This window comes from Haliaeetus albicilla, chromosome 7 (assembly GCF_947461875.1).
Source record: "Haliaeetus albicilla chromosome 7, bHalAlb1.1, whole genome shotgun sequence".
Lineage (NCBI taxonomy): Eukaryota > Metazoa > Chordata > Aves > Accipitriformes > Accipitridae > Haliaeetus > Haliaeetus albicilla.
In genome coordinates, this window is record NC_091489.1 from 937,942 (window position 1) to 959,474 (window position 21,533).

The 21,533-nt window shown below is 57.3% G+C and overlaps 1 protein-coding gene across 1 annotated transcript in view; it reads left to right on the top strand.

The window, feature by feature from the left end:
- Nucleotides 1-21,533, top strand: part of ZNF385C (zinc finger protein 385C) — a 99,034-nt gene that overhangs the window by 18,114 nt on the left and 59,387 nt on the right.

The following is a 21,533-nucleotide window of genomic DNA, read 5'->3' on the forward strand; positions in this document are numbered from 1 at the left end:
TAAAAAAAAGACTCGTATAATCCTGGATGTGGCTCTCTGTATGTAAATGTACAGAGCTTTGCTATATGTTATCAGGGTGGTGACGTCACACCGAACTGTGACTTCCCGCTGTGCGTCTTGTGCACGAGCATCCCTAAGCTCTTGCTTCGTGCTCTGCTCAGCTCACTCTCTGGAGCGGGCTGCTCTTGCTGCTGGCTGTTCGAGTGATTTTTGGCTTTGACGGAACAGCCAGCCTCTGGTATGGATAAATCAGGTGGTTGGTGTAACAGTCCCGAGAATAAGAAACATTTGTTGGGGTTGGTGGCTCGCTGGCCTCGAGGCCTCATCCCTCTTGCTGGACTGTGCAGGGACGCGTGTCCTGGCCATGGCAGGAGGGGGCCGGGGGCCTGCCCACCCAGCAAAGCCTGACAGTGAACCTGTGCAAGGAGATGCTGTCCCGCTCATGCGTGTGCTGCCGGCTGGATCGGGGCTGCCTTTCCATGCCTCCCCTCCTACCTGGCTTCTCCCATCTCTTTCAGCACAAAGACACGAGACACCCAACTCAGACGTGATGAGTCTATTTTTACTGTCAGGGAAGAGTATAAATACTGCAGAACCTGAAGTACGAAACTGAACTGGCTGCACAGCAACATCGCACCCAAAACTGCGGGGTTTCCCCTCCTGCTTGCAGTGCTCCCCGCTGGGTTGTGTTTTGAGGCTGGTTTGCTCTCTGTGCCGTTTATTTCTGGCTGGTGGTGGCTGCCTGGCATAGCCGGCTGTCACGGCATGGGACGAGGCTCCTGTCAATGTGCTGACGGGGATAGGGACAGGGACAGGGCAAAGCTGCCCCACCTGGTCCCGCCTGCACCCTCCTGCTGTTTATCCCCATGGGTCGACGCTGGGGCCGGCATTCCTGAGCGGAGCCTGGTGTGACACCGTGGCCCTGGCAAAGCAGCACCAGGAGCTCACCTGGCCATTCGAACCCAAAAATACTCCTCAAGCATTGCCCCAGCATCCTTGAACATCGGCTGGCGGCCAGTAAAGCAAACCTGGTCTTGGAGCTGTTATTTGCTATATTTCTGGAGATCTTCCCCTTGCTTTGGCTTTTATCTGGCATTTCTGGGGAGACCTACATATTTCTACAAGTGCATAGTATAAGTCTGCTATTGAATAAGCAAGGACCTTTGCACAGATGCTCTCAATCGAGTACTGAACATGTTAATCAAGTTGCTTTACAGTGTTGAATTTCCAGGACTGGAAGCACAGGGCAATCTCCAAATTCTGCTAAACTTAAACATTATAGGAACAGAGAGACCCTCTCTGAGCTCTGCATCCCATCAAGATACTTTTCTTGTTTCTCAGCTTGATCAGGGCTGGTGTTTGAACTTTCTAAACCCAGAGTCCACAGTTCTGGAGCCCTTTAATCATTCCTAGGGAAAATAAAAATGCAAAGGTGTGCACCCAGAGCAAAGTAATGAAGCCCATGAGGGTCTATTTGTCAATTTAGAAACAATATTGTGATGTACAAAGGGTGTTTCTTAGTCTGATGTTCTGAGATTGCCTCCAAAATAGTGTCATAATTTATGTGTCAGGAAGCCCCTGTCAAGAATTATATCTGTGCTCTCAAGGAAATCCAGTCTGCGGCTGCATGGTAACAAGCGCTCATTTTTTATTAGAGCCACAACAATTTACTTGCAAGTGATAAAAGGGAACCTGCGTATTTAAGGAGCCTCGAGCCGCTCTGCAGGTGAGCTGCAGCCATGGGACGTACCCAGGGAGGGTCCCAGATTCCTGTGGGAATCTGCCTGGCACTTCCCTCGGATGCCAAGGATGCAGGTTTTTGTCTTTCGGAGGCATTGCAATGTCCTTCTGTGGCCAAACTGCTGGCATGCCTGCCCTGGCCATGGCTGTGGGGCTGGGTGGGCGCTCTCGCCCCCCAGGGCCATGGCGGTGGGGCCGGCCAGGCTCTTACCCCATGGCATGGGCAAGGGCTGCGGGCTGAGCGCCCCGGGGCTGCGGGCAGCGGGGTCCTTTGCTCTGCAGAGCTGTGGGGCAGAGGCAGGGGGGTCCCCTGAGCACCCCAGCTTTGCAGGGTCTGAAGGCAGGGAAGGGTCCCCCTGCTGTCAGAGGGCCATTTATATTTGTTTTTTTAAAAAAAAACCCACCACTTTTTTCTCCCTGCAATGTAAACAGCCTTTCCCCAGAATGAATACCCGGCTGAGTGCCAGGCAGAGGGGCCAGTGGTGGCCGGGGCTCTCGCAGGGACCCGAGGAGGTGTCACCCGTGCCTGTGGGCTCCTGTGCCGCCACACCGTGAGAGCAGTGGAGCAGCGTGGGGACCCCCAGCTCCCGTGGGGACCCCCAAATTGCCAGGCCCTTCCCTGTGGGGTTTGAAGCTCTTGGGGCTGCAGGGCCCAAATGGGGCAAGTCTGGGCTGAGCCCCGGTGCTGATGGGGTGGGGGGTAGCCCAGCTCCGGCGGGGGGTCCAAGCCCTCAACGTGGAACAGATTTGTGCTGCTTTGAAATGGGAACATTCCTGAGTCGTGATTTTCCCTGGCCTAATTATGGAAATTTTTTAATTAGTTGATAAGAAAGATCACTTGGAAATTGCAAGGGAAACATTTTGAGGTTAAGTCCTAATCCGTGGCAGTATCTACCTGAAGATGGGATCTGCTCTGGCTGTGCAAACCTTTGTAAAGGCTGCAGCAGCCGGGCTGCCGAGGAGGCTGGGCGTCCCTGCCGCTTCCTACGGTGAGGCGCTGGGCTCCTTTGGCCAACAGGTTTGATCCTGGAGGAATGAAACCAGTCTGGATTTTGCTCGGTTTGGCTCTGAGGCCAGGGTCTCATTTCATACTCCATGGGCTCTGGGCTGGGCTGCAGGGATGCTTTTCCTCTGTGGCGAGGAGGCACCTGCAGGATGGGGGCTGCTGGGCTCCACTCAGCGTGGCCGTGGGGAGCAGAGGGTCTTTTGCCAATGTCCATCACAGTTCCCGCTGCTGGCCCATGCCCTTTCTTGCTCCAGGCACTCTCTGCTCCATTTGAACAGATCCCCGGCACGGGGCTGGTTTTCCTCCCCTCCCAGACCACATGGACTTGGTGGTCCGGTGGGAGCCCACACGGCACAGGCTTTGGTCCGTGTGTGTCGGGGGGATCCAGGCTGATGCTGCCCTGTGAGGCAGATGCCACCAGCCGCCCACCTGGCAGGGTTGTGCCCAGCACTTTATTTCCAGTTTGGATATTTCTGGCTCTGACGCCTGGTCGCTGGCTCTTGCTCTGCATCAGCGGGGGATGAAGGAACTGTTGAACGTCGGGTGGGTTTTGCCAGTGTAAGATCAGAGGCTGCTTCTCACCTGCTTTCACCTCCCAGCTCTTTGAGACCTCTGCTGCCTTTGAACTGGGAAAAGTAATGCAGCCCACTGCAGTGGGGAGCAGCAGGTCACATCTTTGTAAAACTGCATGGCAAAGGGCCAAGAGCTTTTTGGGGTTATTTTTTCCCTTTATCTGCTGGAGCAAGAAAGACATGGGACCGGTGACCTGGGCCTTGCAGGTGCTGCGGTGTGGCTGCCCTGGCCATCCGCCTGCTTCCCGGACGCCGCTGAGCCCAGGACCAGCATGGCAGAGGTGCCAATGGCCACCAGTGGTGGTTACTGGAAACCAGACCTCCAGAGCAGGATCCCAGCCTCCTGGCCTCCTGCTTTCAGGAGGCGGATGGAGCTGGACAGGTCCTGGGGGACTGATCCTGACCATAGGCGAGTGAGGTACAGCACCCAGAGGGATTTCTAGTCTCAAACACTTCAAGCTCTCTCCTGTGGGCAGCAGCAATTCTGGGGGGTGGTACCTGCGGCAGGACCCTGTCCCAGTGCCGTAGCCTTTGTGGGGGCTGGTTTCCCAAGGTTTCTGTGTGCCTCGCCAGCAGCCCCTGGGCTGTCACGGCTCGCTGCAAGCGGCGTGGAGGGAACGGTCCTGCTGGCAAGGAGAGCAGGACCCTCATGTCAGCAGCCAGGTCCATCCCCGTGAAGGAGGGATGCGTGTGGAGGAGCTGACCCCTCTTCTCTACTGGCAGCCAGGGAGCCCATTGCCCGGCTGCTCTGCGCCATCGCCATCTCGCCGGCTGGCATTGTGTGGCCTCTGCTTCCCAAGGGGAGACGGCAGCAGCCCTGTCGCTGAAAAGCACAAGCGACCTGGCTCTGCCCTGTGCGGCATCCCTGAGGTACAACGACATCGAACAGCCCCTGTGCTCGCAGGGGCTGCTCCAGCGCCTGGAGACAGGGTCAGAGCTCTGCACGCAGGTGTTTCTCGGTGGCCCTGACCAAGCAGCTCCCTGCAGTTTTTTGTGGATGTGGGTAATTTCTGGCACCCGACGTTGCTCAGAGCTTTGGCATTTGGTTCCCTGCACGACTAATTCTCGGTGAGCCTGGGCAGTAATTTGTGGGTACGGATCTTCAGTAAGAATTCCTGCCATGTTAGTGGAGAAATAATTGAAGGCTTTGTGCCGCTCCCTCATCCAGCACCAACACTGTCCACTGCGCTCTCCTCTTTTAATCTGTAAGTCACAAAGATGTAAAAAAGAAGAATGGCAGCTGACAATATTTTTAAAACCAAGAACCCTGCTCTGGGACAGATAGAGGCGTCAGGGCTGGCCTGGAGGATGGGATGTCCTGTCCCCACCAGGGGCAATGCCAGCCCCGTGAGCCCCTGCCCAAAGCTGTGACTCCAGCAGGGCGGGTCCAGCCCAAGAGCTGCTCATCGCTGGAGCAGATTTCACCGCATGGTTGCAGCTGGTGAGAGACCTTGTCCCCCAGCGGGATCTAACCCACCTCTGGAGGGGAATTGGTTTTCCAGGACTTTTCTGGCTCTTTGTCCTTGTGCCAAGGCTGGTGGATGAGATGCTGATGGGGGCCGGGCTGGTTCCTGGTGGAGGGGGGGAACCTCGTGTCATGTTCCTGGAGAGTGAAGTGGAGCAGCCAGGACCCTCAAGTGTGTGGCTGTGCTCCCACCCTGCGCACCCCCAGACTTGGGGGGGGGTCAGTTGTTTATTGGGCTGGGCTCCTCCAGGCTGTATTTTTTTTTTTTTTTTTTTAAGTGTCACTTTTCCCGTTACTGTTTGTCATCTGCTCCCCTCACCCTGCCCTCGTCCTCCCAGGGAACACGTTCCGCAGGGGACGCAGGCACCGCCACTGTTTATCTTGGTCGGGAGCGCCGCTGCTTTGCATTCGTTTGAAGTGCTGAAGGCATCTCAGCACAGAGCCTGTCTGTGCGCTGGGGGCTGGAGTTTCTTCTGAGGAGCCCTGAAATGTTTTTAGGAAAAAAAAATAAAAATCCCAAACAAGGGAAGCTTGTTACTGAGCCGGCAGGAGATGGGGGAGAGGCACAGAGCGGGCTCCTGGCAGGATTGGGGGGGGCGAGACCCCCCCCACAGCAGAGCCCTCCCACCCATCGTCGGGTGAGCTTCATCGCACGCAAGGGCAGAGCCTATAAATATCCCAACTCCAAATTTTCAAGAAGTATTAGGAACTCTCCAGGCTTATTTTTGAGCGCTGTTACGAAAGGGCTTTAGCGGATTAAAGCGCGCCCAGATTAATCTGTGCTCTGGCAGGCGCAGGGCGCGGGAAGGGCAGCTCTGATGCCCCGGGGACGCGGCGCGGGGGTTCACCGGGGCTCCCCGCTCCCTGTCCCACCGGGGCATGGGGCAGCAGCAGTGGTCGGGCCGTGGGGCCGTGGCTGGTGGGACAGGGAGGGACGCTTCAGCAGCCGCCCTATTTCCAGTCCCCCGCTTGCCCTCCAGCCCCACTGGGCACTCTAGACCCAGCCAGCATCTGTAGGGTTGCAGATTTTCACAGCTCAATGTCAAATTTCTGTCCTCTCCGGTTTTCAGAGGAGGTAATTAGCCAACAGGCATAATAGCAATTTAATAAGTGTGTCAAATTAGCGAGCCAGTCGTGGTGTAGGGCATGCTGTGCCTTTGGAGGAGCCTTCCATGGGGTGGGGATGTGGCAGGCAGCCTTTCAAATGGGAACACAGCAATCCCCTTGCCCAAGCTGGGGGTCAGGCTGTTCATCCTGCGGCCGTGTGTGAGCTCACTCTTGGCCGGGAGCTGCTGTGGAGCTCGGGGAGGGACCTGGGATGGGCACCTCAATGTTTTAATCTGCGCCAGTATCTCACCTCCCCAGCCAGACACAGAGGGGAGATTATTTGTGCTGCTCCATTACCGCTGGAAGGCACACGGCGTCACGGGGCTGGGAGCTCGTGGGGCAGGATGAGTGCTGACTTAGGCAGCGGATGAGTCGAAGGGATTTACAGAAACCTGGCAGCCACCTGCACCTCTGGGTGCTCGCGTGACACCAGTGCTGCTGCAGTGCCCATGCTGCTCCGCACTGGCAGGGGGCTCTGGGCAGCAGCAGTGCAGCCCAGGGAAGTGCCGAGATGGGCTTTGGCAGTAGGAAATCTGGCTCCAGCGCCCGCCTGGGTCTGGCCTGTGCTTAGCAGTGGGAAAGCTTTTCAATTCATCCTTGGGAACGTTTCCCCTCCTAAGGACTTGGGCAAATCCTCTCTTTGGCAAGGAAGGCGGTGGCACGTGCTGGTAAGATGCTGGCAGGCGGCAGAATCCCCCCGAGTGTCCCAGGGGGCAGTTCCCCACTGCCCACCCATACCCGGCTGATGAAGGAGCTTTTTCTTCTCCTGCTGGTTGCGGGGAGCCCGACTCCTCTGCAGCCCTGGCTGGAGATAACGCTGGCTGTGAAGTGACAGAGATAACAGCAGGCAGGGGAGGATGGAGGCAGCTGCCTGCGCTGAGGTCTGGGGTGTCAGGGCCGGCATGAAGCCGCAGTCCTGAGCAGGGTCCCCGCTCGGTGCGTCACCTCCGCGGGGAGGGCGATGGGGAGAGGCGCTGGCTCGTGGCAAAGTGCCGCCTGCATCGCTAATAAACAGCCAGCCCATCTGAATACCAATCAGCACAAGGCGCACGAAGCCCGTTTTGGCTGCGGATGGAGCGAAGGGGCAGCCGGTCCCGGCGGACTCCGCGCGGACTGGGGGGGACGTGGCTGCGGGATGGTGGTCGCCGGCCCTGGGGGGCTGCAGAGGGTCGTGTGTGGGGCTGGGCAGTGGCCATGCCGAGACAGGCAGGGCGGTGGGCTCTGCCCCTGGCACAGGGATGCCTTGTGCGGACAGGGCAGGCAGGGTCACAAAGACACCTCTGTGGAGAATTTGGCCTCTCTCTGCCTGCCCTGGCCCCTGGCAGTGCTTCAATAGGGTGTAAATCAGTAATCAAGAGCAGGAAGCCCCCGCAGAGCCCAGACCCTGGTGGTGTGGGGGTCTCGCCCTTTCCCTGGCACCATCGAGCCCATCCCACTGTGAGACCGTGCATGGGCACCGCAGCACCCACGGCTGCAGTCCGGAGCCCTGTGCCTGTTGTTGAGGCAGGTGCCAAAATTTCTGCCTTTCTTCACCTGCTGACAAGGCATTGGAAAAGGGAGGATTTTTTAAAATATAAAACAAATAAAATTAGGTCTTCTGGTAAGGGATTAAATCGAGGCCCTCAGCTGTATTTATAGAAGGTTCAAAAGTAAATCTGTTTCCAGACTGAATAAATATTTTGCTCAGGCAGGCGCGATCTTCAGTTCATCTGTCTTGGAAAGACTTGAGTGAGAGGGGAATTGATTTTCTTCAGCTTGAACAAGGCAAGCAACTCTCAAACCCAGATAGATAGTGAAGTCCCATTATCGGCTAAAATGGGGAAGCAGCTGGGAAATCATTAAAGAGAAAGTGAAAACGAAGCCGCTTTAGGGAGGCAGCAATTTCCCATCCTCCCCCACGATGGCTGGGGCTGCCACCCCCGGGAGCTGCTTTGGGGCCGTGTCGGTCCAGCCCCATGAGAGCGTTTGGCGATGCTGAGCAGCCGTCTGCCATCAACACCAGCAGCTCCTCAGGGGAGACGGGAGCAGCCAGCACTGGTTGCACTGGTGCAGGGACCACCCGCCAATGGGCCTGTGCTGGGGAGGTGGCATGGGAAACCCGGGGGCGGCTGAGCCGGGATGGAGGGGGATTGGTGCAGGCATGGTGGTGGTGCCAAGGACATGGACCTCAGCCTCTACTCCTGCCCTGATGACCCAAAAAAGGTCTGGAAACGCCAGCAGCTGGGGTTGGCCACTGGGCACGGAGCCGCCCAGGGCTGGACCCAGCTCTCACCGCGTCGAGCTTCAGTGCTTGGATGGCTGATGTGCTGCGGCTGCCCTGTCTGCAAAGATGAGAAGAAATTCATGACACATCCCTATCACCATCCCCAGCCCGCCGGGACGCAGCCATTCGCGCGGTCCTTGGGCTGCCCGTGCAGTCTGAGCAGGTCCGGGGCCCCTCGTGCTGCTGCTGCAGATGGCACGGGCAGAGGTTCTCTCCGGCAGTGTTCGCCCCGGTGTTGGCTTGTTTCGCAGCAGAATTCCCTCTCAAAGAGCTTGTTAATTCAAGCCGGCACCTGGTGTTTTCAGACATCAGTTACCGCCAAGACAAGAGCTTAGTGCTTCACTCTTGACAAAAGCTGCTGCCGGGTCATCTCCAGTGCGGCATGAACTGTGCAGCGACCGCTGCTGGGGCTGCCTGTGCCTCCCGGCTAACTGGGGCTGTAGCACTCCCCTTACCTTTTCCCTAGTCATGAAGGAAAAAATAAAAGGGAAAAATAAGAAAAAGCCAAAGCCCTTGGCAGCATTGTCTGATTTCTTCTCCCTGTTTTCCAGAGAACTGCATCAAGCAGACACTTGTCTGCAAAAGCTCCCCAGCCCCAGGTGGGCAGCCCTGCACTGGGACGCCTGGGGGGGTGGGAGCGGTGGCGGTGCCAGGAGAGGGTTTGCCGAGCGAGCTCTGTCTGCCCCATGCTAAAAAAAGCCACGAGATGAGCAAAATTATCCGCTGAGTCACTAATCATTCACCCGCTGCTTTAGTCACCAGCTTTCCCACATTGGGGGGACGTTTGCTGCTGAGGGGGCATAAACTGAACTGTAATCGTGTTAAATAGATGTGACTGAAAGAAATAAAGAGCTGCTGCTGCACGCGCAGCATCTGACACCAGATGGATCATCAGGCTGTACAGCCACCGGAGGTGCTCAATTAATGACGACTCCCTAACGAAACCATTGATTAATAGTGCCTGCGTGCTGTGGCGCTGAGGTGTGCTCCCCGCGGAGGTGGTGCCAGCAGAGCAGCTGCTGCCCGTGTCCCGTGACAGCACGGGTCGCTGCGTCCTGGTCCGTGCCCTCCAAGCCCATCTCCGCAGGCATTGCCCTATGGGACATGAGCTGCTTTTCCATGGGGTGCTGGTGCGGCGGGAGCACCCCCTGCTCACGAAGGGGTGCTGGGGGTCGGAATTGTGGTGGGTGACCACAGTGGAGGCACATCTGAGATTCTGGGACTCGGGAAAGCAAAGCTGCCACCTGCCCCCATCACCTGAGCCGGAGGCTGTTGTCCTTCAAGCAGAAAATTTTGCTGGAGAGCTGGGATTTGCCATGCTTCTTTCTCAAGTGTGTGACCTGGAAATATGAGAAAGGACTGAGTCAGGGCTGCAAACCTGCCTGCGAACGCGTACGGCCAGCAGCCAGGGCTGCAAGCTCCCCCCATAACACAGATTACTCCTCTGGCTGGGGGGAAGCCCCGGTCCTGTCCTGCTTGTCCTCTTACCTGGGTGTCAGCAGGCACCTTCTCCTGGGGGACCGCAGCATGCTTTGCTCTGCCATTTGCCCCAAAGCAGCTCGGATGAGGAAAAAGAGATTACTGCTCAGGTGTCAACACATTTGCAGCTGCAAATGCAGAAGGACGGATGCTGGCAGGGCTGCCCCCCCCTGCTGCTGGGGGGCCGGGTGCGTGTCACGTTGTTGGAGCCTCCAGACAGAAATAGCTCCCTGCACAGCCTCATTTCCCGGGAGCCCGTGGGGCCGGGGAGTGGGAAGCAGCAGAGCACGGTGCCGGCATGCGGAGCCAGTGGGGAGCTTCGGCTGCTCTGTCCCTGGAAGAGGCTCGCTCTCACCGGGAGGTGATTGCTGCAGGGGAGAAAGGAGCTGGGAGCTGCGGGGTAGCCCCGAGTCCTCAAATCATGTCTGTGTGCATGGAGCAGGGACCTCTCTGGGTTTGGTGCAAAACAGTGTGGGACTGGACTATGGATGGGTCCTTGATCTGCTGGTGCCGCGCCGCCTGGGCTAGAGGGGACCGGCTGGCACAGGGGGTGTCCTGTGCTGGACCCCAGCCTCACCGCAAGGGACGTCCCAGGGCAGGCACAGGATGCTCCTGCCCAGGCACCGCGTGGCTTCCGTGACACCCATCTGGCTTGCTCTGCGCTGGACCTGGCCATCCCCATCGCTGTTGTCCTCTGACCTGCCCCAGATCCCGGGTGGGTGCCGGCGTGGTGGGGCTGGGCCGGGCAGTTCTGCTGTGCTGGGGCTCTCAGCCTCCCGTCTGCCCGTGCCTCCCTGGCTCCCCCCGCGCCCAACATGAAGAGTTCTTTTAGCCGAGTAACCCCGCCGTGCCGGAGCCAAGCGCATGTGAAAGGGCCTGTCTCAGAGCAGGAAGGAGCCATAAAGGGCCTATTTATGTAGCTGGCTCCTTGCAATGTTTTCAGACACAGCCCTCGCATGTTTTCCTAACAGCAACGCCTCCGCCTCTCGCCAGCTGCCAGCAGAGACGAGCCTTTCGCCGCTGTCCTCCACTTGCGTCCCCGCGCACCCGGGGCTCTGGGTGGCCGTGGTCGGTGCCGGGGCAGCACCGGACTCGCCGGGGAGGGTGTGGGGCGCGGGCGCTGCGGAGCTTGCTGCCTGGTGCAGGGCTGGCACGCCGCACGCCTGCCGCTCGGCGATGCTCCAGCCGCCCGCCCCGGTTAGTGAGCATCTGGGTAGCGCGCAGGGCTGCAGCCGGCGTGGGGACACGTGTGCTGGGGCCGAAATGAGGACCCCCTCTCCTGCCCTCCTGCGCATCCCTGTTTGGAGCATGCGCTGCCCCTCCGGCTCTCGCATCCGCCCGGGAGCAACGCTCGCCCGGGGGAGCGGTGAGCTCTGGCGATGGGCTGGCCGGGTGCTGGGGTTCCCGATAGGATGCCAGCCCCGGCACACGCCCCAGGGGCAGCCTGCAGGACTGTGCCTTGGCTGCGTCCCCCGATCCCGTCTGCGAGGGTGGCACTGTGCCCACTCATGGACACGCTCAGACCCTTGGCACGGACCGGCTGCGCTGTCTGGCGGCCGTGCGTCCCGGGCGGTGGACTTGCCAGCACCTCTGCCCGGGCCACCTCTCCACCGTGTTTCCCGTCACCTGGAATTTGCTGGCGGGCAGTGCTGAGCACAGGGCTGCATCTCACACCCGGCTGGAGGAACGGCAGCTCCCAAGCTTCGCCCTGGGAATGCCCCTGCAGGAGAACCAGCCTTTCCTCCAGCCATGGCTGCCGTGCTGCTCATCGGCCGTGTACAGAGGTCGATGTGAGCTGCCCCCTCTGTGCCTGGCCCTGCCATCCCCGCTCTGTCAGGCACCATCTGGTGACAGCAAGGCAGCCCCTGCGGTGACAGCGCTCCAGCGATCGCAGTGTCACACGTGCTGGGCGGTGTGGGATGCAGGTGAGCAGCAGAGGAGGGAGGAAGGAGATCTTTCCCGTTCAGCGCCGATGCGTGGGAGGGAGGCAGGTGCCGGGTGCCTTGGCTTGCACGGGGCTGAGTGAGGCTCCTGCGGGTGCCCCAGCACCCTGCGGGGACCCTGTCACCGCTCGAGCGCTCTCCTGGCCACGGGGCAGTGACGGGCTCCTTGTCCCCTTTGGGGACAGTGTTGCAGAGCGGGTGCAGAGCTGCGGCCCCAGAGCACCCGGGGCTGGAGTGGGAAAGGAAACAGGCAAAATTTCACCGAGTGCTGGAGGTGAGTCCCAGTCCCGTCACCAGTCCCTCCTCCTGTGCCAGCCGAGCCCAAGATGGGACCCGAGCGTTGTGCTGTTACAAAACTGCCCGAAGCCCCCCCATACAGCGAGCCGTCTGCGGCACGTACCGTGCATGGCTCGGTGTGCCCGGGGCCGGCTGCTCGCAGCCCGTGTCCACGTGTTTTCCATGGCAGGGAGACAAGTAACTTTTCATGAGTCCATTTACAAATTCCTTTCAAACAGGAAAGCTGACCCGCTAGAGCTCATTAAATAACGTTAATGGTGCTGCCCAAATAAATATTAGAGCCGCCACCTGCGCTGCCAGCCAACACTTGCTGCCTTCTGGCCTTCTCGGAGCAAAGGTTTCTCAGTTTAATTGGACACACGTGCTTCTCTCCTGACACTGGTGACCTCTGCTACAGCAAAGGATGCTCACACTGCAGCGATTGGGTTCCTGCAACTTTATCCTGGCGCTGCAAAAGGAGGGGAGTGAGTCCAGCTGGCTCGCGGGAGCCACGGGCTGCTCAGCTTAGAGATAACCGAAGAAACCAAGACAGCGTGCGGAGAGGAGGTGACTAATTCAGGCCACGCTTATCACTGAACTGATTAAACCCGAGCTCTAAAACTCTTTTCCTCTTCCTTCTGTCCTCTAGCCAGCAAGTAATGTATAACTTCATTAGTCCATATCCAGGAGACACTCAAAGACATGGACAATTAATTATCATCTGTCCCATTTAATTTCCTTGCCTGTCAGTGATGGCTTCCCAGCGGTTCACAGACAAGTCAGCGTTTCAAGATGTGAGCTGAGGCTGAAAGTCTGCGCTCCTACAGCGCAGCTCCCGCTCACGTAGCTCTGTGATGGGACCCTTGCACCCCCATCACTCTTGGGGAACCCCTCAGCAGCACCTCCCGGTCCTCGCTGCCACCAGGCTCAGGGTCTCGGGCATGCCGTGCTGCCCCGGGCTGGGGGACCACTGTGAGCAGGCTCGAGGCTTTAGGGGCTTGATGACTGGAAGGGGCCAAAGTGCTCCCACATACCAACGTGGCCCCGTCTTTCCCAGCAGCACGGGAAGGTCTCCACATTTCTCCCCAGCCCACTCCAAGGCAGAGCCCTTCCGACTCCTGCGAGATTTTGTCACATTCTGGAGGGTATAATAATTCTGCCAGATCTGCACAAACACCTTCATTACCTGGCTGAGGCAAATCCCCCGCGGGGGCTGGCTGCTCGCCGGTGCCTTTGCCGTGGGTCCGGGCTACCTGAGCTGGCCAGGCCAGCGCCATGGTGCCGTCTGGGTGCTGCAAGCATCCAAGAGGTGTCGGGGTGCCCCGGAGGTGCAGGGTACAGCAGGGTGGGACAAGTGACCCCATCACCTGAATACCGGCTGAGGTGGAACCTCCTGAGAGCTGCTGCTGCCCGCAGGGAGCCCAGGGGTGCCCGCAGTCCAGTGCCGGGCGGTGTGGCATCGTGCTGCGGGGCTCTGATCCCCCTCGGGGCGGCCAGGGCTGCGGAGCAGCCAGCAAAACTGCAAAATCTGGTGGAGCACTGGTAGCTGACAGTTAATAAAAATGAGTAAAACCAATTAAAAGGAAAATGACTGAGCTCCCACCTCCTGCGAGGCGGATCAGATAAGGGGTGAGCTGCCTGAGCCAGCAGTGATGGGAAAGGCTGGGCTGTCTCTGACTGATCCCTCAGCCTCGGCTGGCTGACAGGACTTCTGGGAGTGCTTTTGGTAAACATCTCAGAATTGCTAAAAACAAATAAAAGGTTGCAAAAATAACCTGCAGATGGAGGGATTGCCGTGGCTAATCTGAAGGCGGCAAGCACTGACTGTGTGGTCCCTCTCTAGCCCAGGCACGAGACCGGGGCGGATGCAGAAGCAAGGGATGGTTTTGGACCTGTGTTTCTGGCTCCTCTCCTCCTCGCAGCTCCGGTGCTGTCGCTCTTCGCCTTCCTCAGACCTGTCCTTCCCGCTGGCGCTGCCGGCTCGGCCACGTCCCCCTCCGCACTGCCCCGAGCAGGGACCAAAGGCCCGTGCGGGGGCTGATGCTGCCGCAGCCCCAAGGAAGACGGACGGCAGCAGTGGGTCCCGCAGGGTCCTGCCCGTACGGCGCTCGCCTCAGATCCTGGTTACTAATTGCTCTGCAGAAAGCATTTCTCACAAGTTTCTTTCATAAGAAATGGTAAGCACAGGCTTTGATTTATGTCTTCTTCTCCTTTCTTCCTTTCTTTTTTTTTTCCCCTTCCTACCCCGAATGAAGAAACCCTTTTGATCATGCCGGGTTCAGACTCTGTAACAAGCATCTCTGTTTGTATTGTGGGGTTGTCAGCGTGATAACATGACAATGCGTCTCCCCGTCGTCTCACACACAATGAATTATTTCTTCCACTCTTTCTTTGTACCATCTCTGGGATAAATTACTGCTTCCAGTATTCACAGATGGGCTTGTCAACCAGTGAAGCATCCTTAAACTCTTAGATTATATGCTGCCCAGCACAGAGCGCTGGCCACTGCGGCTCAACCAAGGCTGCAGTAAAGTGTTTGTGTGGGGAATTGTCAGGCTGGCTTGAAAGCAAATTGCTTTGCCAATTTATTTTCTTTCCTGTGTATGAACATATTTTTCTTAAAGGGATGCTGTCACATTAAATATGGAACTGCCAACTGCAGGCATTAAAAAATCATGGGTCGTCCCATTTTCTTTCCTCCCACTCTAAATTCTAAGAAAACAATAAATTCGGGGTTCTTTTTACTTGTCATCTGCCTTTCAGCTAGAGATGCTTTTTCAAGCTCTTCCCAGCAGTCGGGAGGTTTGGGAACTTCAGCGCCATGACAAGTGCTACAGATCTGGGACAGATCGTGCCAGGGCAGATCAGTGGAGGGGCGGCCCCTTCCGCTGCGTTATCAGCAAACTCAGGCTTTCTCTCTTGGTCCCTTCTTTCCAAAATTCAGGCTTTCGTAGCCAGTGGTCAGAGGGCAGACCTGAGAGCAGTCCCAGTAACAAAGCACTTGGGAAGCCTTTCTTTCCCACTGAAGCTGATGGGACTGAACCATGTGCTGGTAAGCAAATTTTCCCCTAATATGTCCTTGAATGCATGTTCACCATCATCAAGCCCGATCCTGCTGCCCGGACTCTGTGTCACATCTGCTGTGACTGATGCAGAAAAGCCTTCTCTGGCCTTTATCTATCCAAGCACTTTTTTAGGGAAGTTAATGAAAGTAGTTTTGTTATATTTTGACAAACTTTCATTTTTAGAGTGTGTTTCTATGCAGCGAGCATACTGCTTAACTAGGGAAGTAAATCAGGCATTTGTCAGAACTGAACAACATCAAGGTAATTCCTAGAACACATATTTGAGAGATCTGTGTGAAAAGAGGTTTCATTTCTGGCCAGGGGTTGGTGCTTTTCCTTCTCGCAGCTGCGGTGAATCCCCCTGCCAAGAGCTGCGGGGGGTGGGTTACACCCAGCTCAGGGCAACCCCAGCTGGGCTGAGTTTGGGAGGGTATAACAAGGGGGGGACCCCACCTGGGTGGGGGTGTCCTGCCTGGCATTCCTGCTCCTGTACCTTGGTGTCCCTTGGCAGGGATTGCTTTGCCCTCTGCCAGCCTGGCCCCTGTGATGTGCCGGTATGTCCTGATGTGCCATTTTGTTTGGGGGTCCTGGCCTGGGAAGAAATTGCTTTGCTTTGGTGGTGTTTGGTGCAACCCCCTCTCAAGTTTAAGTTCTTCTGAGGGTGATCCTGAGATGGAGGGAGAGCCTCTGATGAGGCACAGGTATTTCAGTCCTGGTGGTTAAAATACATGCAATGTACGGTCATGGAAGGTTCAGAAATCAGAAGGCAGAAGTGATGCAAGCTCTCTTGTCAGTCTTAACTTTTTAATGAAAATAACTTTCAAAGTTATGCTTTAATGGCAGGCTCGTGGGTCAGCAGGGCTCAGCTTATTTACTGTCGTTCCCCCCCCGCCCCGAACTACTGAGCTCCACTGTGTGGGCTCCAGAGCCTCCTCCAGGAGATCAGGTGTTTGATAACTTTTATTTTAATAAAGCACTGGGCTTGTTTTGATGGACTGATCCAAAGCACTACATGGATTTAAACGGATCCCATTGCAAATATCTTTATTTGATACCCCTGTGATGACTGGATTTCAAATGTCACTTGCTTAGCGCTATGAAATATTTAATTTAGGTTGTAATACAGTAGTGTGCAAGAACTCCAACTTAAATCAGAGGTCTCCTGTGTTAGCCAACAGCTATCTGCAAATGTGCTTGAAAGCCACTTTCTGCCCTGAAAAGCTCCTGATCCAGATGCAGGACTGAGGGGAGCCAGGAGGGAAGACCCTGCCCACCTTTGTGGCGGGTCTGTGCTGGCACCCCGGCTCGTCATTGTAATTTGTCATGGTGTCCCTCACCTCTGCCCTCCTGGGGCACATGTGGGTGCGGGAATGTGACCGCCACTGCCGCCACCGCGATGCTGCGTGGCAATGGCAGAGCTGTGCGTGGGCTGGGCAGGCAGAGCCGGAGCCTGGCAGGCGCCGGGCTGCGGCCGCATCCTGCCTGGGTGGGCTGGCCGGGATGCTGGCCCCCGGGGAAGGGTCTTTTCTCACCTGGGAACAAAAGCTTTGAGCTGTGCTTGCCTGGTGAGGCCCCTGAGCTTTGCTTTCTCTATTTATGTGGCTCTAGCATGAACCCAGCTGTAAGGAAATTTTAGTTTTGCTCCATAGAGGGAGCAGCACTGGCTGGTGCTTTCTGAACTGGGACTTTTAATGTTTAATGTGATAATCTTGTTCTGAGTCCTGCACATGTGGCAGATCGTCTTCTCTGGGAGCTTGCTTGTGGCAGCTTCAGCGAGAGGGGTACGAGGCGCTGCCGGGGCTCAGCTGCTTTCCTGTGGCGTAATGTGTTTCTCCGTATTTTATTTTCCAAGAGAAAATAGTTGCAGCAAGCTCAGTGAGGAGACTGGTGAGGGTCAGGATCAGGGCAGGGGTTACCTCAAGCAGCACAGGAGGGACGGTGCATTTGGGGAACTCCAACGCCAGCAGAGTCGTGCCACGTGCGGCGTCACCTCATTGTTTATGGGTCTGTGCGAGGTGCCACAAGGGTCGGGGCTCCGCTGGGGTGATGGGAGCCAGCCCTGTGCCCAGAGGATACATGCCATCTCACAAGTGGTGTCTGGATTTGATTTCAGGGGGATTTGGGGAAAAAAAAAAAAAAATCCTGTTTGTAGCGACTAGGAAGAGCCAGCGAGGAGCACCTCGGCCAAGACTTGCCCCGTGGCTGCATCGGGTTGCACTCCTCGGGTCTATTTTAAGAGGCGAGCGGCACGGAGGCGGGGGAGCAGCCAGAGCCATCACCTCCCCGATCCCTTTGGCTGGGCAGCGCTCCTCTGGCAGCCGCCCCGTTATGAATGGGGTGCCAGGGTAACATTCCTGCTTTCTCCCCAAAAGTTGGCAAAGCTACCTGGTTTATTCGTCTTCTGCGGTGACACTTCAGATCCCCACCTTGCCGGCTCCTCCCAGCCCTGGATGATGCCCGCAGGCAGCCAGCTCAGCCGGGGTGCCCTGCCCGCCTCCATCCTCTGGGAGCTTTGTGCCCTCCTTGAATTTTGGCATTGTGTGAGACCTTGGTGGGGCAGTGCTGGGGAGAGGGCTGGGTGGCTGCACCAAGGGCAGGCACATCCTCAGCTCGCCGCACCTTTGTAGTAGGTGGCTCTGCCCTAATCTTTGTGCTGATCACAAGATACATGAAGGATTTTGTGATCTTGCAAGCCCCGTGCCAGGCGTTCCTCAGCTGGCAGCATGCGGAGCGGCCGGGGGGAACAGCAGCCAGTTGGGATGATGAATCGCTGGCGCCTCAATCTTTCCTCTCCCGCTGCTCCTTTATGCTGTGCTAACATTTACAGCTGAACCCCTGGGGACAAAATGTCAGACTCCCTGCCTGTGTTTGCTTTGTTTTTTTCTCCACTGGTGTGAGAGTGGGTGGGTCACTGCTGGGAGCCCACCCTCACCCACCCCAGGGGAGGAATGGGACCTGGCTGTCACCCGTGCCCAGGACAGCGTGCTTGCCAGACCCTTCATCATCTCATCTATCATTCTAAAAAGACACAGTCTGTGCGCCCTGCCTGCCCTGCCATCACCATGTTTTCTCTCTCATTACCCCACACTCTGCCCGTTTGGTCCCTGCTGAAGCTGATTAATCAACTCGTTGCCAATGTGGTGCTAGAAGCTGAGGGACTGTGGGACCCTGGGATGGGAGCTGAGGGGCACTTCCCAGGTTTTGGTTCCTGGGGCAGATGGGCATGTTCTCTGCACCACTGCAGAAAAGCAGCGTTGTTCCCTCCACGGCGTCTCCTTCAGTTTGGGTTTTAGCTGTCCTCGCTCTTCGGGAGCCAGGCCAAGATCTGCTGATTCAGGGGACACGCAGCCCTGCGGTGTTAATGATCTCTGATGTGCAAGCGACAGGACAAGCACAGCATCACCAGTGTGCCCGTGCAATGCCCTCTGCATGCCTGGGGTGCTGCAGGATGTCCCCCTGCCCTTCAGCATGTGGGAGCGGGGCTGATGGGGACCCCGGGGGGCATCCAAGGGTTAGAGCCAGCCTGAGCATTTGGGGGGCTTAGACCCGAGGTCTGAGGATGGTCTGAGCCCCCTGCGTGCCCTGGTCCCTGTGCCAGGAGCCAGCCTGCAGCCCTGAGCTCTTTGGGAAGGCTGGCTCATACTAATCCTTGTCTGACAACGGATGGTTTATGGACTGATCCTAAAATGTGCCTTGCTCTGGCATTAGTGGAGCATATGTTGGGGCTGGGGGGGGGGGGCAGAAGGGGGCTGTTTTGATGCCGTGTTATGAAATGCTGAAAGTGATGTAGGCATGGCCAGGGGCCTCTGAAATCTGCAGTCTGCCTGTGTTTGCTCGGCTCTTTAGTCCGGGACATCAGAGCATCTCTTGATGCTGTAGCAGGTCTCCTGGGCCACCTCCATCCCATGGGGCAGAGCACCCGTGTGCTCGCTGCAGCCAAGGCCGGTTGCTTTTGCATCCCTCCACCGGTGGCGGATGCCTCTTTATGAAGCCACACAGGGAATTTTCTGGGTCTGACCTTAGAGGCAGCCTGGGGAGTGCCCCCGTCTCCCTGTTCACCAACAGAGCTGATGTCAGGTGCATTCGCCTGCTCTTGGCACAAAGTAGCTCCTCCAGTGCAGCCTCCTGCCAGCTGGCGCCCGCTCCCCCGCGTGACGCTCGGGGCTTTTTGGAAACTTGCTGAGCTGCAGGCACCCAGCTCGTGCTCGCCCCGGCTCTCGTCTGGAGGCTGCTGATGAGGGCTGACTTGGTGGCGATCAAACAGCATTTGAAGTGCTCCTTGAAATATGAGACAAGGGTCGGAAAGTCTCCGGGCGTAGGGGTGTCTGCTGTGCCCTGACGGCTGCGGCACACGGGCGGCAGCCGGCTCGGTGGCTGCGAAGGGCAGGGCTCGGTGCTCCCTTTGCCGGCGATCAGGTAAGGGCCTGCCAGCACTGGGCTGGGGGCACCAGGCGCTGCCTCTTCAGCATCGCTTTGCCTGGAACCCAAATGGGTGGGTGGACTGGAAATTGCCCGCGCCAGCAGTGAGGCTGTGCAATTGCCTGTACAAAGGCAGGACGGAGCGGCTGCCTTGGTCAGCCAGGCTCCCCTGTGCCCTGGGGTGGGGGTCTGGGGCTCCCTGCGTGCTCTAGAGGGTGGACGCAGCCAGGGCTCCCGTGCAAATACCTGCTTGGCCTCTGTGTGCGGCAGTGATGGGATCACGGAGCTGCTCCAAGACTCGAACTGCCCCTCTCCTGAGATTTACACCTCCAAGCATGGGAACTATTGGCTAATTTGTGCATTCAAGACAATTTTAATGGGGACGCACTGTCAGCTCTAACAGCAAATTCCAGTAGAAAAGAGCAAACTGAGCCAGCAATGAGAGGCAGTGATTTGAGTCGTGCTCGGGTAAGGGTTTGTGGTATTCTCTGGTTTTCCTGTGGATCCTTGCAAATGCAAACAGGGCCACTGCAAATAAGGTCATTGCTTGGGATGTTTAAGCAAGTTTTGTGACAGCTGTTGGTGGTGACTTTCATACTAATTCTTATACTTCTGTTGCTTTTATTTACTATTATGAGCACTTAACCAGAGATAAGGAAAGCGGATTCACTGTTATGGAATCATGTGAAGTCAAATCGGTTTGGTTTTTTTTTAGATTTCTTGCTCTTAACAAGTTCATCCAAACTTTAGGTTCAGGTGGTAGTTTCCCTGATTTCACATTACTGAATGGGACAGACCTCCAGATTAGCAATTCTGATGCCACTTCAGCTCTGTGGCAAAGGCAGTTTTACTGGTGGAGGTTCTGGCCCCATGTGTTGGGTCTGTTGTGTTCAGGCCCAATAAAAGACCTGTGGGACACAAATCTGTGCTGATGGCAGGAGGGAGCCCAGGGGTCCCTGCCAGGGTAGGACTGGGAGAACATCCCTGGGCAGATGCTCGGGCTGCATCAGCATGGAAACCTCTGGCCGGGCTGCGCTTAACTGCGTTCCCTGCACCCTGGGACGGCCTTGCCGTGTCTGTCCTCAGGTTATCCAGAGTTTCAGAATTGAGGTGAAGGACCCAATGTGCATCGAACCCATGCTCTCATCACGATTTTGTAGTTTGGCCAGAACCCCACTGTCCCGGTGACTTAGCTCATGCCCAGGTAGCTGCTTTTCTGGGTGCAAGCCTATTCCCCCTGCTAAAAAGCAGCTGTTTTGAGATCTGGGGGGGCCCAGCATGGAGGGTGGGTGGCTGCAAGACCTGCCATGTGCCCTGAGCTCCAGCTCCTCCTTTGCAGGCTGAGGGTGCGTAAATGTGTCAGCACGCTGCAGATGTCTGCTGGCATCGCCTCCGCTAATCCTCCTCGCTCCTCCCTGCCGGCATCGGGGGTTGCTGCCGTCTGCAAGTTCCTGGCAGAGCCGCCCAGCAGAAGGTGGCCAACTGTGGCACAGGGCACTGTTTGGTCCACCGGCACAGCCCAGGGGCTCACTGAGACTTGACCCTCCCTGGCCGCAGAGGTGAGGGATGCTGCGTCCCTGTGCTCGCGGGGTGCGTGGGCAGCTGCAGGTGCATGTCGGCACAGAGCCGCTCTCCGGTGCCCACAGCCTGCGTGGGAAGTTATAGTTGCTAAAGAGTTTGGTTTGCATTTAGGAGCTGAAGTAAAGGATGTCCCAGCATGGGGCTGCTTCAGAAACTCAGCTGCTGACTGCGCAGAGCAGCTACGGGGATGTCTCCTGCGGCGGGGACCACAGGGCAAGCCCGGTTCCTGCAGAGGAAGCCTGGAGGTGCCGGGGTCTTGGGAAATGGGATCTCACTGCTGTGTGTGTGCCAAGGCCAGGCCCCAGGTGCTCAGGGGACCAGTCAGGGTTTTCCAGGGGCTGAAATTAATTTGGGCTGTGGCATCAGCTGAATGGTTACCCTGGAGCCCAGGCATACAGCGTCCCTGGGGCCAGTGCCAGCATTGGGACAGACTCCTGCTGCCCGGGCCCCTGGTGCAAATGCATCTGGCCTGGCTCCTGGGAGGAGAAATCGCTGTTGGTGGGGAAGGGTGGTCCGTGGGGGGCTGAACTGGGGTGGTCAGGGGGAACAGTGGCTGCAAAGGTCCTGGAGCAGATGAAGAGGCATGTCCTCACCTGGCAGAGCCTCACTCCGTCGCT